The following is a 16,238-nucleotide window of genomic DNA, read 5'->3' as shown; positions in this document are numbered from 1 at the left end:
AGCCCAGAAATAAAACCACACATCTATGGACAGCTTATCTTTGACAAAGGAGCTGAGGGCATACAATGGAGAAAAGAAAGTCTTTTCAACAAATGGTGCTGGGAAAACTGGAAAGCCACATGTAAAAGAATGAAAATTGACCATTCTTTTTCACCATTCACCAAAATAAACTCAAAATGGATTAAAGACCTAAAGGTGAGACCTGAAACCATAAGGCTTCTGGAAGAAAACGTAGGCAGTACACTCTTTGACATCAGTATTAAAAGGATCTTTTCGGACACCATGCCTTCTCAGAGAAGGGAAACAATAGAAAGAATAAACAAATGGGACTTCATCAGATTAAAGAGCTTCTCCAAGGCAAATGAAAACAGGATTGAAACAAAAAAACAACCCACTAACTGGGAAAAAATATTTGCAAGTCATATATCTGACAAAGGCTTAATATCCTTAATATATAAAGAACTCTCACAACTCAACCACAAAACATCAAACAACCCAATCAAAAAATGGGCTGGAGACATGAACAGACATTTCTCCAAAGAAGATATACTGATGGCCAATAGGCACATGAAAAGATGCTCATCATTGCTGATCATCAGGGAAATGCAAATCAAAACTACACTAAGATATCACCTTACACCCGTTAGAATGACAAAAATATCTAAAACTAATAGCAACAAATGTTGGAGAGGTTGTGGAGAAAAAGGAACCCTCATACACTGCTGGTGGGAATGCAAACTGGTGCAGCCACTATGGAAAACAGTATGGAGATTGCTCAAAAAACTAAAAATAGAACTACCATACGATCCAGCCATCCCTCTACTGGGTATTTATCCAAAGAGCCTGAAGTCAGCAATCCCAAAAGTCCTGTGCACCCCAATGTTTATTGCAGCACTGTTTACAATAGCCAAGACGTGGAAGCAACCTAAGTGCCCATCAACAGACGAATGGATAAAGAAGATGTGGTACATATATACAATGGAATACTGCTCAGCTGCAAAACAGAACAAAATCATTCCATTTGCAATAACATGGATGGACCTTGAGAGAATTATGTTAAGTGAAATAAGCCAGTGAGAGAAAGATAATCTGTGTATGACTCCACTCATATGAGGAATTTAAAACTATGGACCAAGAACAGTTTAGTGGCTACCAGGGGAAAGGTGGGGTGGGGGGTGGGCACAAAGGGTGAAGTGGTGCACCTACAACATGACTGACAAACATTAATGTACAATTGAAATTTCACAAGATTGTAACCTATCAATAACTCAATAAAAAAAAAAAAGTGGTGTCTTTGGGTTTCCCTAAGAACTCCTTCATTATGTAGAGTCTATGTCTTGTAGCTCTTTCAGTTTTAATCCACTGTAGTTTTACTGAAGACTTATTGATGTGGTGGTAAGGAGTGAAGGGGAGGGAATGTTCTGTAATCACATAATTAAATCTTATTCTTTTAGTGAGGCTGAGCCCCTGGAATGTGTCCTTCAGAAGTCTTTCTTAGCCATTTTGACCTCTCTTTAGATTACACAGGAAGGTTAGAGGGGGCTAGAGTTGACTGATTGCCCTTCCCCAACATAGACAAGTCTCTAGAACAGTTATGTCCCTTGGAGAATAGTCCTTTTTTATGGAGAAAGCTCTGGGTGTATTTCAAAATGGTAACTTTAATCCTCCTCTTTCCCAGAACCTGAGGGGACTTTTCTTAGATCTTCACCTTGAGAACCTGATTTGGTTCCTGTAAGCAAAATCCATGAAAATGTGAAGCCTTCCCAAGACTGGACCCCCAGAAGTTTCTTCCTCTCAAGCTAATCCATACTCAGCCTCCAGCAATTTGTCAAAATTACCAGTGAATGTCCTACGACCTTATGACTCCAATGGCTTCTGCTCCAGGTAAGGTAAGCTGATCTTGGCTGTGATTCTCTGTATTTGCTTGTCTCTCCAGATTTGGGGGTGACAGTTTGCCCTATAATCTCAATTCTCTGTAGAGTCTATGAGAAGTCATTGATTTTTAGTTTGTTCAGCTTCTTTCTTGTTGTAAGGATGACAGTGACAACTTCTAAGCTCTTAATATGTCAGAGCTGAAACTGGAAGTCTGTATGCACTTTTCAAAACTCATCAAATGGTGCATTTTCCTGTATGTAAATTTTTCTTTACAAATGTAAACAAATACTGAACTCTAGTTTATGATATGCATGTTGAAGTTTTTAGGGGTCATGTGTGCTGATGACTGTAACATATATTGAAATGCATCAAAAAAAGAAAATGACTTGATGAGTGGAGAAAAGGATGCATAAATGGATAGATATGAGATAAAACAAATATAATAAAGTGTGTTTTTTGTGCATGCTCACTTTAAAATTCTTTCAACTTTTCTTTATGTCTGGAAATGTTATAATAAAATGTTAGAATGAATGTATCATACTATATATAATTGTTTGCGATTTATATTTTTTCACATAACATTCCTCATATTGTTGGGTATCAATGTTGTTTCTTCATTTTAATGCCTTTGGTGAGCATCTGATTTGTTTCTGGGCTTTGTGTTGTGAACAGGCTTTCATGAATGTCCTTTTACATCTTTTCTGGGGCACGTGGGCAAGAGGGTCTCTTGGGGATAATCCTAGGAGTGGACTCACTGTGTGGTGAGGGATGGAAATGTCCAATTGTAGAAGGGAATGCCAAACTGTTTTTCAAAATGGTTTCACTAATTTACACTCCCACCAACAGTGTATAAGAGATCTTATAAAGCCACACTTTCGCCAACATTTAGGCTTGCCCAACTGCTTTATTTTTGCCAAACCAAAGGGTGTAAGATGATATCTCATTGTGGTCTCAATGTGCATTTCCCTAACCACTAATAATTTGCTAATTACTTTGTGAATTTCTGTTTTAACTTTTACTTACTTCCTTTGTGGATATTTTGTTTTCCTTTCCTACAGACTGTACTAAAATATTAAATAATTGGCTTCAGTCTTTCTTGTTTAGTAATAAATTCATTTTATGATATAAATCATCTTAAGTATATCACTTTTCCCATCGCATAGGTGTTATGTGTAGTGCTCTCATGCTCTCATAGTTCTAAGTAGTTGATAATCCATTTTAATTTCCTCCTTAACCCCAATATTAATTATATGTGAGTGCTTTTACTATCCAGGCATTTGAAGTTTTTGTTGTCTCTTTGTTTTTATCTCCATTTTTATTGCATTGTGGTTTGCGAATATGGCCTGTGTGATATCACTTTGAAAGATTTATTATTTCCTTTGTGACCTAGTGCAAGAATTTCTCAGAATGTTACATTTTATGTGTAAAACATGTACATTCTCTGTTGAGTACAGAATAAAGATTGAAAGTAGATATATAAAATATTAAGTTTGCTAATTGTATTATTGCAACCTTTGTACCTTTCCATTTCATCTACTTGATCTGTCCATTTCTGTGAAATATGTTATTCTTCCACTGTAATTGAATATTTGCAAAAATTTTCCTGTTGTATCAATTTTTTTGTTTTATATATTTCAAAAGCATACACACAACACATACATAAATGCTCATGACTGATGCATCTTCTTGGTGACTGCATGCTTTTAAATTAAGAAATCTATTTGGTGAATGATGTCAGCATCATGGCAGAGTGAGCTCTTCTCTTAGTCTCTCCCCACTAAGATACAACAAAAAGGATATTCATAAACCAGCAGAGGACATTCACACAACACAACAAACGTCTGAGAGATCCACACAGACATGCGTCTGAAGGTGGGAGTGCTGGACCCCCCAAGGAGGCAATGGAAGGAGATAAGGAGGTCTCCTCTCCTGCCCTGATCGGCAGTGATTTAGGGTGCAGGACCTCACTGACAGCACATGACACTGAGAGAAGGTTTCCCTTTTGTAAAGGCAGCCCTCCGTGGGAAAGCTTGCACTCTTTGAGTTGCCTCCCAGCCCATAGGAATGCTCCACACTGAGGCTGCTAAGCAATCGCAGGGGTGCCAACACCAAGCTGAGCAGGCCAAGTCAAGAGACAGTAAGTGCAGAGTAGGGGCACTTGGGATTGCACATGCAAAAGAAAGTGCCCAACCCCCCGTCCTGCCTGGCATACCAGCTTGGTTGGTCGGCCAGAACAGGGGATCCCTGCCAGAGCATCCACCCATGCATGTATAAAGCAGCAGCAGTTAGTGGGAAAATGCAGGTGGGCCCCATTGGCAGAGCTTCCAATGGACGGGAACATCTGCCAGGCATCACAGAGGGCTCAGAAGACACAGCTCATGCCCCTGCAGTCGTGGCAGGTGGAATCTGTGACCAGATTCTACCACTATGCAACAGCAAAAATCCACCCCATAATATAGCATGAAGAAATATATTAACACTCCAGACCAGAAGGAAAATGACAAGTACCCAATCAATCCTGAAGTCACAGAAATTTACAATCTAAATGACAAAGAATTCAAAATAGCTATCATGAAGAAACTCAACGAGTTACCGAAAAAACTCAGGAAGACAGTTTAGTGATCTCAGGAAGAAAATTAATGAACAGAGGGAATTCTCTATAAAAAAGATTGAAACTATAAAAAAAAAAATCAGAAATGTTGGAGATGAAAAACACAATGAGTGAGATAAAGGAAAATCTGGAGTCCTTAAAAATAGAGCTGATATTATGGAGGACAGAATCAGTAATATAGAGGACAGAAATTTAGCCATGCTTCAGGTGGAGAAGGAGAGAGAGCTAAGACTAAAAAGAAATGAAGAAATTCTCTGAGAAATATCTGACTCAATTAGGAAATTGAACATAAGGATTATAGGTATTCAAGATGGAGAAGAGGGGGAGGAAGGAACAGAGAATGTGTTCAAAAATATAATAGCTGAGAATGTGCCAAAAATGTGGAAGGAGCTGGAATTGAATTTAAACGAAGAAAATAGAATTCCTAATTACATCAGTGTAAAAAGACCTTCTCCAAGGCATATATTAGTAAAACTGGCAAAAGTCAATGACAAAGAAAAAATAATAAGGGCAGCAAGGCAGAAGAAAATAACCTAGAAAGGAGCCTCTATCAGGCTTTCAGTGGATTTCCCAGCAGAAACCTTACAGGCTAGGAGAGAGTAGAATGATATATTCAGAATTCTGAAAGATAAAAACTTTCAGCCAATAATACTCTATCCAGTGAATATATCCTTCAGATACAATGAGAAATAAACTTTCCCAGATAAACAAAAGCTGAGAGAGTTCATTGCCACAAGACCCCCCACACACACACACACACACAAGAAATGATCAAGAAGGCCCTCATACCTGAAAAGAAAAAAGAAAGGGTTTACAAAACCTTCAGCAGGGAGATAAATAGACAAGATCAGAAAATTGCAGCTCCCTAACAGAACACTTAATTATAACATTAAAGATAAAGGAAAGGAAAGCATCAAAAATAACTACAATCACTTCATTTTAATCACAAACTTGCAACACAAAACAGAATTAGTTGTGACAACAATAACTTAGACAGGGAAGAGGAAAGGGATGGAACCTACTCAGACTAAGGAAATAAGAGGCTATCAGAAAATGGACTATCTCATCTATGAGATCTTGTATACAAACCTCACAGTAACCACTAAACAAAAAATCAGAACAGAGACACAAATGATAAATAAAGAGAAAACTGAGAAAACCATCATAAACACCAAACTGAACTGGCAGTCAGAAATATACGAGACAAGAAACAAGGGAAATACAGAACAACCAGAAAACAAGTTATAAAATGGTAATATTAAGCCCTTATTTATAAATAATCACTCTTAAACGTAAATGGATTGAATTCTCTAATCAAAAGATACAGAGTGGCTAGGTGGATTAAAAAGCAAAACCCCATAATATGCTGCCTCCAGGAAACACATCTCAGCTTTAAAGACAAATATAGGCTCAGAGTGAAGGAATGGAAGATGATACTCCAAGCTAATGGCAAACAAAAGAAGGCAGGTGTTGCCATACTTATATCAGACAAAGTAGACTTCAAGATAAAAAAAGGCAGTGAGAGACAAAGAGGGGCAGTATATAATAATAAAAGGGACACTCCACCAAGAGGACATAACACTTATATATGCACCTAACACAGGAGCACCAAACTACGTAAAGCAACTATTAAAAGAACTAAAAGGAGAAATTAATAGCAACACAATAATAGTAGGGGACCTCAACACCCCATTTACAAAATGGATAGATCACTCAGACAGAAAGTCAACAAGAAAATAGTGGAATTAAATGAAAAACTAGACCAGATGGACTTAATAGTTATATAGAGAGCACTCCATCCAAAATCAGCAGAATACACATTCTTCTCAAGTGCACATGGAACATTCTCAAAGATAGACTATATGTGGGGAAATAGGCAAGCCTCAATAAATTTGAGAAGACTGAAATCATATAGAGCGTCTTTTCCAACCATAACGCTATAAAACTAGAAGTCAACCACAAGAAAAAAGCTGGGAAAGTGAGAAATATGCAGAGACTAAACAGCCTGCTACTGAACAACTAATGGATCAATGAAGAAATTAAAGAAGAAATCAAAAAATATCTGGAGACAAATGAAAATGGAAATACACCATACCAACTCACATGGGATGCAGCAAAACTGGTCCTAACAGGGAAACTTATAGCAATACAGGCCCACCTTAACAAACAAGAAAAATCTCAAATAAGTAATCTTAAACTACACCTAACAGAACTGGAAAAAGAAGAACAAACAAAGCCCAAAGTGAGCAGAAGGAGGGAAATACTAAAAATTAGAACAGAAATTGATGAAATAGAAAATGAAAAAAAAAAACGGTAGAAAGGATCAGTGAAACTAAGAGCAGGTTCTTTGAGAAGATAAAATTGAAAAACCCTTAGTGAGACTCACTAAGCAAAAGGAGAGAAGAGTCAAATAAATGAAATTAGAAATGAAAGAGGAGAAATTACAGTGGATACCACAGAGATACAAAGGATTATAAGAGAATACTATGAAAACTATAAGCCAACAAATTGGACAATCTAGAAGAAATGGATAAATTCTTAGACTCACACAACCTCCTAAAACTGAATCAAGAAGAAATAGAGAATCTGAATAGACCAATCACAAGTAAAGAGATTGAAATAGTAATCAAAAACCTCCCAAAAAATAAAAGTTCAGGATCAGATGGCTTCTCAGGAGAATTCTAGTAAACATTCAAAAAAGATTTAGTACCTATCCTTCTCAAACTATTCCAAAAAATTGAAGATGACAGAACACTTCCTAACCCATTCTGTGAGGCCAACATCACCCTGATCCCAAAGCTAGACAAGGGCAATACAAAGGAGGAAAATTACAGGCTAATGTTGCTGATGAACATAGAGGCAAAAATCCTCAACAAAGTATTGGCAAACTGAATACAGCAATACATTAAAAGGATCATAGACCATGATCAAGTAGGATTTATACCAGTGATGCAGGGATGGTTCAACATCTGAAAATCAATCAATGTGATACACCACGTTAACTACACGAAGAATGAAAACCACATGATCATCTCAATAAACGCAAAGAAAGCACTTGACAGGATCCAGCATCCATTTATGATAAAATCTCTCAATAAAATGGGTATAGAAGGAAAGTACCTCAACATAATAAAGGCCATATATGACAAACCCACAGCCATCATCATAATCAACAGGGAAAAACTAAAAGCCGTCCCTCTGAGAACAGGAACAAGACAAGGGTGCCCACTCTCACCACTCTTATTCAACATAGTAGTGAAGGTTTTGGCCATAGCAATTAGGCAAAAAAAAGAAATAAAAGGTATCAAAATTGCCAAGGAGGAAGTGAAACTCTCACTGTTTGCAGACGACATAATTTTATATATAGAAAACCCTAAAGAATCCATTGGAAAACTATTAGAAGTAATCAACAACTTCAGCAAAGTTGCAGGGTACAAAGTCAACTTACAAAAATCAGTTGCATTTCTATACTCTAATAATGAACTAACAGAAAGAGAACTCAAGAATACAATCCCATTTACAATTGCAACAAAAAGAATACAATATATAGGAATAAATTTAACCAAGGAGGTGAAAGACCTATACAATGAAAACTATAAGACATTATTGAAAGAAATTGAAGATGACATAAAGAAATGGAAAGCTATTCCATGCACATGGATTGGAAGAATAAACATAGTTAAAATGTCCATGCTACCTAAAGCAATCTACAGATTCAATGCAATCTCAATCAGAATCCCAGTGACATTCTTCACGGAAATAGAACAAAGAATCCTAAAATTCATATGGTGCAACAAAAGACCCCGAATAGCTAAAGCAATCCTGAGAAAAAAGAACAAAGCTGGAGGTATCACAATCCCTGACTTCAAAAAATATACTACAGGGGCCGGCCCCGTCACCAAGTGGTTAAGTTCACACGTTCCGCTTCGGTGGCCCAGGGTTTCACCGGTTCAGATCCTGGGCAGGGACATGGCACCACTCAACAGGCCATGCTGAGGCGGCATCCCACATGCCACAACTGGAAGGACCCACAACTGAAAATACACAACTATGTACCAGGGGCTTTGGGGAGGAAAAAAAACGGAAAAATAAAATCTTTAAAAAAAAATTACACCATTTAAAAGAAAAAAAAAAAATATATATATATATATATACTCCAAAGCTATAGTAATAAAAACAGCATGGCACTGGTACAAAAATAGACTCAGAGATCAATGGAACAGAATTGAAAGCCAAGAAATAAAACCACACATCTATGGACAGCTAATCTTCAACAAAGGAGCTAAGAACATACAATGGAGAAAGGAAACTCTCTTCAATAAATGTTGTTGGGAAAACTGGACAGCCACATGCAAAAAAAATGAAGGTAGACCATTATATTTCGCCATACACAAAAATTAACTCAAAATGGATTAAAGACTTGAAGGTAAGACATGAAACCATAAAACTCCTAGAAGAAAATATAGGCAGTACACTCTTTGACATCAGTCTTAGAAGGATCTTTTCGAATACCATATCTACTCAGGCAAGGGAAACAAAAGAAAAAATAAACAAGTGGAACTTAATCAAACTAAAGCACTTCTGCAAGGCAGAGGAAACCAGGAACAAAATGAACAGACAACCCACCAACTGGTAGAAAATATTTGCAAATCATATATCTGACAAGAGGTAAATCTCCAAAAATATAAAGAACTCACACAACTCAACAACAACAAAAACAAACAACCCAATAAAAAAATGGGCAGAGGATATGAACAGACATTTTTCCACTGAAGATATACAGATGGCCAATACGCACATGAAAAGATGTTCAACTTCACTAATGATTAGGGAAATGCAAATCAAAACTACATGAGATATCACCTTACACCTGTTAGAGTGGCTATAATCACCAAGACAAAAAATAACAAACGTTGGAGAGGATGTGGAGAAAAGGGAACCCTCATACACTGTAGGTGGGGATGCAAACTGGTGTAGCCACTATGGAAAACAGTATGGAGATTTATTTCTCAAAAAACTAAAAACAGAACTACCATACAACCCAGCTATCCCACTACTGGGTATTTATCCAAAGAACTTGAAATCAACAGTTCAAAGAGACTTATTCACCCCTATGTTCACTGCAGCATTATTCACCATAGCCAAGATATGGAAGCAACCCAAGTGCCCATCAACTGATGCTTGGACAAAGAAGAGGTGGTGTATATATATACAACGGAATACTACTCAGCCATAAAAAAGACAAAATTGTCCCATTTGCAACAACATGGACAGACCTTGAGGGTATTATGCTAAGTGAAAATGCCAGAAAGAGAAAAACAAACACCACATGCTTTCACTCATATGTGGAAGATAAACAAAAACATGAACAAAGAGAACAAATTAGTGGTTACCAGAAGGGAAGGGCATTGGGGGGTGGGCACAAGGGGTAAAGGGGCACATATATATGGTGACTGACTAATAATAGTGTACACCTGAAATTTCACAATGTTATACGCTATTATGACCTCAATAAAATAAAAAAAAGAAAGCGCTCTCTCTTAAAATTCTTCACTTTGAAATCTATTTTGTCTAATATTAATATTGTTACTTGTGAATCTTTCCATCCATTTCTTCATTTTAAAAAAAGCTTTTCACGATGAACTATTTGCACATATACTAAAGTAGAGCAAATAGCATGCCAAATCCCCATGCACTCATCACTCAGCCTCAACAATTATCAACATTCTTTCTTTCTCCTTTCATCACTCCTCCACCTCTCACTCATATCCCCGCTTGGTTGAGTATTTTAAAGCCAATGCTAGACTTCATATCATTTCACCCATATACTTCAGTGTAAATCTCTAACTTATATATTAGGCTGCTTTTCTTTTCTTTTCTTCTTCTTTGTCTCCTCCTCCTCCTTCTCCTTTTTCTTTTTTTAACATGACCACAGTGCCATCATCACATTCAACAAAATTAACGATAATGCCAGAAGCATTTTTAGACATGTATGTGTGCTAGTAAGCTTCCACAGATTCAATTTTTTCTTTTATTTGCTCACTCAACAAACAACTATCCACTCCAGGGCCATGGGAGAGACAGAGAACTTATTCGATAATCAGAGTCCAGTCCTCTACTGTCCAGGTGTTTTTGAGCATGTGCATCAGAATCCCTCCCCGCCCGCCGCAGAGGCCGAGGTGTTAGAGGTCGGAACTCGAAAGGCGAGAGGTTTTCAGGGGCTTACGGGTTTATGCCTGAGGGGGTTGGTGACCCGTGTGCTATGGGCCGAGTGATGAGGGGGATCTGAGTGGGTGATGAGACTTCTGTGGATTCAGTCATAGGATCTTTTATATCGGATGCCCAGCTAATTAGCCTCTCTTTTTCCAATGTAAGCATTAAGGCCATACATTTCATCTAAGACCCGCAAGATTTGTTGTATCCTATTATCATTATTGTTCATTTCCAAGTTTTTTTCATTTTTGGTTATTTTTTCTTTTCACATGTATCATTTTGAAGAGCATTTCTATTTGCAATAAACAGTTAACCCTTCTGTTACTGATTTCTAACCTAATTTCTCAGTGGTCAGATAATGTGAATTGTGTCATGAACATTCCTTGAAACCTGTGGAGACTTGCACTTCAAAAAAATCTAATGTCATGAAGGCTTTTCCCTATGTTTTCTTCTAATAGTTTTAGGTCTTACATGAAGGTCTTTGATCTGTTTTGAGCTGATTTCTGCATATGGTGTAAGGTAATCCTTTTGCACGTGGATGTCCAGTTTCCCAGCACCATTTATTGAAAAGACTCTTTCCCCATTGAATGTTTTGGGCACCTTTGTCAAAAATCATTTGACCATATATGAGAGGGTTTCTTTCTGGACTCTCTATTCTATTCCATTTGTCTATATGCCTCTCTTTATGCCAGTACCACACTGTTTTGGTTACTGTAGCTTTGTAATAAGTTTTGAAATCAGTAAGTATGAGACCTCCAACTTCGTACTTCTTTTTCAAGATCGTTTTGAGCTATTTGTGGTTGGGTTTAATTTTTTGAATCAGGGTTCCTAAGTTCACTTTTCCTAAGTTCCTTAATCCACTAGCTCTGCCTTTATATATAACCCATTTATGCTGATTGGGATGCTTTTGACCTTGAAATTCCTTTGATAATTATATCTCCAAACCAGCTTTCCTTTTTGTGGACTTTACTTGGTATATCTTTGCCCAACGCTTTATTTTGCAATTTGTCACTATGTTTTAGTTATGCTTCTTATAGGTATGTCTCATTGTGCTTGCTTTTTTATTCCAATCCTATCTCTCTCTCTCTTTTGACAAAATGAATCAGCCAATTCAATTATGTATAGCCATAGTACATAATACAAATTTCATGCCTTGTTTCTTATTTTATGTTTACTATTTATATTAATTTTGGCTTTCTTTTTCCTGTTCTTCCTTTTGATGACTTAATGTAGGGATGATCATTCACCCCTCTCCTCGACTCACTCACCTTTTAAGTCAGGGAATTTTAACTTTTATAGAATCTTCAAGGGTATATTTTCCCATTTCTATCAAGCATAGGTAAGTCAATATTTTTTCTGTTAGTTGACTAAAATAAAATTATACCTATAGAGACATGCCCTCTCCTCGGGATTTTATTCAGCAAGATGAACACTTGTACTTCTGGACTTTTCAAAGATAATTTAAAATTTTTATCACAAGCCATTCATATTTTCTTTAGGTATCTATCTAAAGATACTTAGCATTTTTTGTTTCAAATTCCAGTCACATTTTCTTCTTCTGTTACGATTATACACACACTCACATACATATGCATCCTGTTGTTTCGAAGATCTCATAATGTCAAGTGAATTTGTGTGTGTGTGTGTTTATCCATTATTTTGCTCCTTTATTTTGAGATCTCACTTCTGATTCAGTTTTCCTTTATTTAGAATACTTCCTTGAATGTTTTCCTCAAATATAGTAAATTGATGGAACACTCTTCAAATTATTTCAAGTCTAAAACTGTCCTTCTTTGGCTGTGACTGAGAAATGATATCTTTGGGAGGGATAAAGTCTCCTTATTCCTTTTCTCTCCATGGTCCATAGATATTAAATGACTTTTGCTTCCATTGTTGTAAGTGAGAAATCTGATGCTGGCGGGACATGTGTGGGGGAGGATTAGTGATTTAAGACTATGGTTCTCACTCCTCACAGTGCATCAGAATCTCATGTGGAGTTTGCACAAATGCTAGTGCCTGGGCCCACAGGTATTCAGTTACACTTGCTCAGGAGCAGAACCTGGAGTATGCATTTTTAGAACATCCCACCTTGATTCTGATGTGCGGGCAGAGTTAGGAACCACTGATTTCAGGCCTAATGTATCAGTGATGGGAAGTCCTGCTAGAGTTGCTAATTTGTTGGCAGTGAATGTGCATTTGAGGGAGCCCTTAGAGAATAATACTTGGGCATATTTTGGGAAAGTGATTAGAAGATTGTGAGAGTCAGTGATTACGGCCTCTGCAAGATAATGATTGAAGGGCTTATGTGGTCAGTGAGTGACTGAGAGCCTTGGAGTTTTGGTGACTGGAGACTTTTGGGGGTCATATTTTGAAAATCAATGATTTGGGGCCCTATGGGTATCAGGAATTGTGGCCGTGTGAAGTCGGTTAATTGGGGCCTGGAATATGAGTGTCTGGCCTCTCCTTTGGTCAGTTTTAGATACTGTAAGGATCAGTGATTGGCTGTCTGGACAGATCAATGATTGGATTCCTGCTGGTGTGTTATTGGGATCCTGTGTTGAGGATTATTTGAGGGAGCTTTGAAAGCCAGACTAATTACCTTCTCAGAGAAGTAATTTGCAATCTCTTTGAATTAATGTTAGGAGCCTGTGCCATGTCCATGTTTGGTTAGTTTTTCAGTAGCACCCTGCATTTGATGTGGTTCAGTCAGTCGTTGGAGGCTTCTGCTATCAGCCAGAGGTGATAGTGATGTGGTCTTAGGGATCTGGGGCCTGTAGTGACCAATTATCAATAAGCTAGAGTAGGTCAGAGATTGGGCACTTGATGCAATATTACATAGTGGCTGAGAGTGTGAATTTGGGAACCAATAGATGTGGGTTGAATCATGTATTTCTACTTGCTAGCTTTGTGACCTTAGTGTACATGAGCTAAAAATCTCTAGGCCTCTATTTCTCATCTATAAGATTGGTAGAATAATATTAGTAACAACTGATTGTCAGAGTTGTGAAAATTAAATGAGATGCCTGATATGTGCCTTTGAAAACGGTAATTGCTAATATTTATTCAATGCTTACCTTTATAAGTATCGTCTCATGTACTTTTCATCACTCCTTAAGATAGGCATATTCATCCTTGTTTTGGAATCTGTATCTAAAAGTAATTTCATATTCTTCCAGCTAAAATATGAGAGAGCTGGGATTCAAACTTTCACTAATTTTAGTCCAAATTTTTATCATCTTTCCTGTATTCCACCATGACTATTAACTAGAGTTAGTTTTTTTCTGAACTTTTCTCTTCTGTAGTATCCAGCACAGAGAGCCAGCCCTTGGTGCTCCCAGGAAATGTTCGTGAAGTGAATGTGGAGTGACTGACCATGTGGACACTGTCTTTGCAGGGTTTCTTGGTGCCTCTGCCTAGTCCCTGGGCCAGACCCCGTAGTGAAGGCTGCGGGATCTTCCTTCTGGCCCCAGCAGCTCTGGCTGCGTCCACAGGTGCTCGCCTGGCTTCAAGCTTCTGGGAAAAGCAGAGTTGTCAACAAGAGAGCTGGAGGGCTGAGGCCCAGTGGGAACATGCCAGCTAACCGGAGCTCTCCCCAGTGGTCCTCAGCCCTGGCTGCAGAGAAACATGGCAGCTTGTGTAAGGTGAGAAGGGAGAGGTCTCTAGAGGCAGGAGCTCACTCAGTGAGGAGATGGCCCAGACCTGTCACCAAGGCCTCAGGGCAGGGCAGGTGGGTCACAGGGAGCAACATATTCCAGACAGGCTGCCCCTGAGACAGATCCTCCTCCTGCTGAGTGAGCACCATGTGGCTGATGTCCCACATCCAGAGCCCTGTGTGTTTCAGTGGAAAATGTGATGCGGCTGATGGAGGAAAGGTGGGATGGGAGGGTCAGCCCCACATCTGGGGGAGGGGGAGGCAGCTCCCTGCTGATTCCAGACTCTGCAAGGTACCCTCTTACCTGTAACCCCTCACCTCCCCAACTCTGACTTTACAGACCTCTTCTATTTCCCTAGAAGAACCAAAAAAGACTCAGTCTCTGGTGAATTGTCATTTGTTTCTTTCTTTGTTTAGTTGCTGCTTCCATTTACCATTGGATTTAGGAGGTATATAATAATCAGTATAGTAAAATGAACACATATGAATCTATAAAGTTAGGATCAGGGAAGATATAGAAAAAATGGACAAAGTCAACAACCAAGCATAATTAGACTATAGATATTCATGCAATGCTGAATGAATTTTAGTAACATGGCTATTAAAATTAAGCTACAAATTTATGGTCTTTGTGGCAGATATAAAATGAAAGAAATACAAGCCCTTACATGATTAAATTGTCCACAAGAACAGTGTGACAATTCCCCTGTGGTAGAGACTTCCTGGTATGGGGTTTTCACAAGATTTTTGATAGAGCTTCACATAAATTGATAGCTAGGGGCTTTGTTCATAATTGTGCTGTGACAGCTAGTATAAACTTAAACATATAGTCAGCCTAATAATAGAGAAACAATGTCACTTACAGCAACCCCATCTTGCATGTAGTACTGTGCTTGCTTTAGCTGTCTTTGAAAGCAGGACTTGGCAGTAGGGCCAGATCGTAAATATTTTAGGCTTTGTGGGTCATACAGTCTCTGTTACAACTAACTGCTCAACTCTGCTTTTGTAGCATGAGAGCTGCTGCTATATGTAAACAAATTAGTGTAGCTGTCTACCTCTGTTCTAGAGCATTCTTCAGAGGAAGCCAAAGGCCTAGGGTCAAAGCAGATCTCAGCAAATGCAGCCAAAACTGTGTCTAAGGGCACACCTGATGGTCTGATTGCATACAAAGAGAAAAGGGTAAATTATTTGTATCGCTGAATGGGCTGAAGGTACTTCAGTAATCCTCCATAATAATTTTTCTTGGTCAACTTTTTGACACTGCTTGAACCACAGATAGATCAAAATTATAATGGGCATTAGTCGTAGATATCATTTTCAGTCCAACTTTTTGTTCCTGTGGCCATTTCTTCCCTTTTTCTTAAAAGTTGTATTTTAATTTTTGACATTACAGAACTCGTTCATGTGTACTGCATAATATTCAAGCTATTCAGAAATGTGAAAATAGTATATTGAGCCCCTTTGTATCTATCACCCATGTACAACAGTTATCAACAGTTATGAACGTATGACCATGAGAAGTCCTGGAGGATATGCTATTTATTTACAGAGGCCATTAAGAATCTGTAGGTGTGGGGCCGGCCCAGTGGCAGAGTGGCTAAGTTCATGCCCTCCACTTTGGCAGCCCGGGGTTTGCAGGTTCAGATGCCAGGTGCGGACCTAGCACTGCTTATCAAGCCATGCTGTGGCGGTGACCCACATATAAAATAGAGGAAGAGGGGCACAGATGTTAGCTCAGGGCCAATATTCCTCAGAAAAAAGAGGAGGATTGGTGGTGGATGTTAGCTCGGGGTTAATCTTCCTCAAAAAAAAAAAAAAAAACCCAGAATTTGTAGGTGAGAGGAACACCAGCATCACTAAGTTCAGTGGTATCTCTCCTTTGTAGGC

General features: G+C 38.3%; 1 protein-coding gene across 4 annotated transcripts in view; it reads left to right on the top strand.

Annotated features, from left to right (window-relative positions):
• The window catches only part of UXT (ubiquitously expressed prefoldin like chaperone), a 117,753-nt gene that overhangs the window by 16,029 nt on the left and 85,486 nt on the right, over positions 1-16,238 (top strand). For 2 of the 4 annotated variants that reach the window (XM_001492729.6, XM_070258636.1), the window contains exon 2: positions 1,679-1,889. The gene's annotated coding sequence lies outside the window, so the exon portion shown is untranslated. The remainder of the gene's footprint in view (positions 1-1,678; positions 1,890-16,238) is intronic. The other 2 variants (XM_070258637.1, XM_070258638.1) reach the window with 1 other exon arrangement.

The sequence above is a fragment of the Equus caballus genome, chromosome X, assembly GCF_041296265.1.
Source record: "Equus caballus isolate H_3958 breed thoroughbred chromosome X, TB-T2T, whole genome shotgun sequence".
NCBI lineage: Eukaryota > Metazoa > Chordata > Mammalia > Perissodactyla > Equidae > Equus > Equus caballus.
This window is presented reverse-complemented; position numbering and strand designations above follow the sequence as displayed.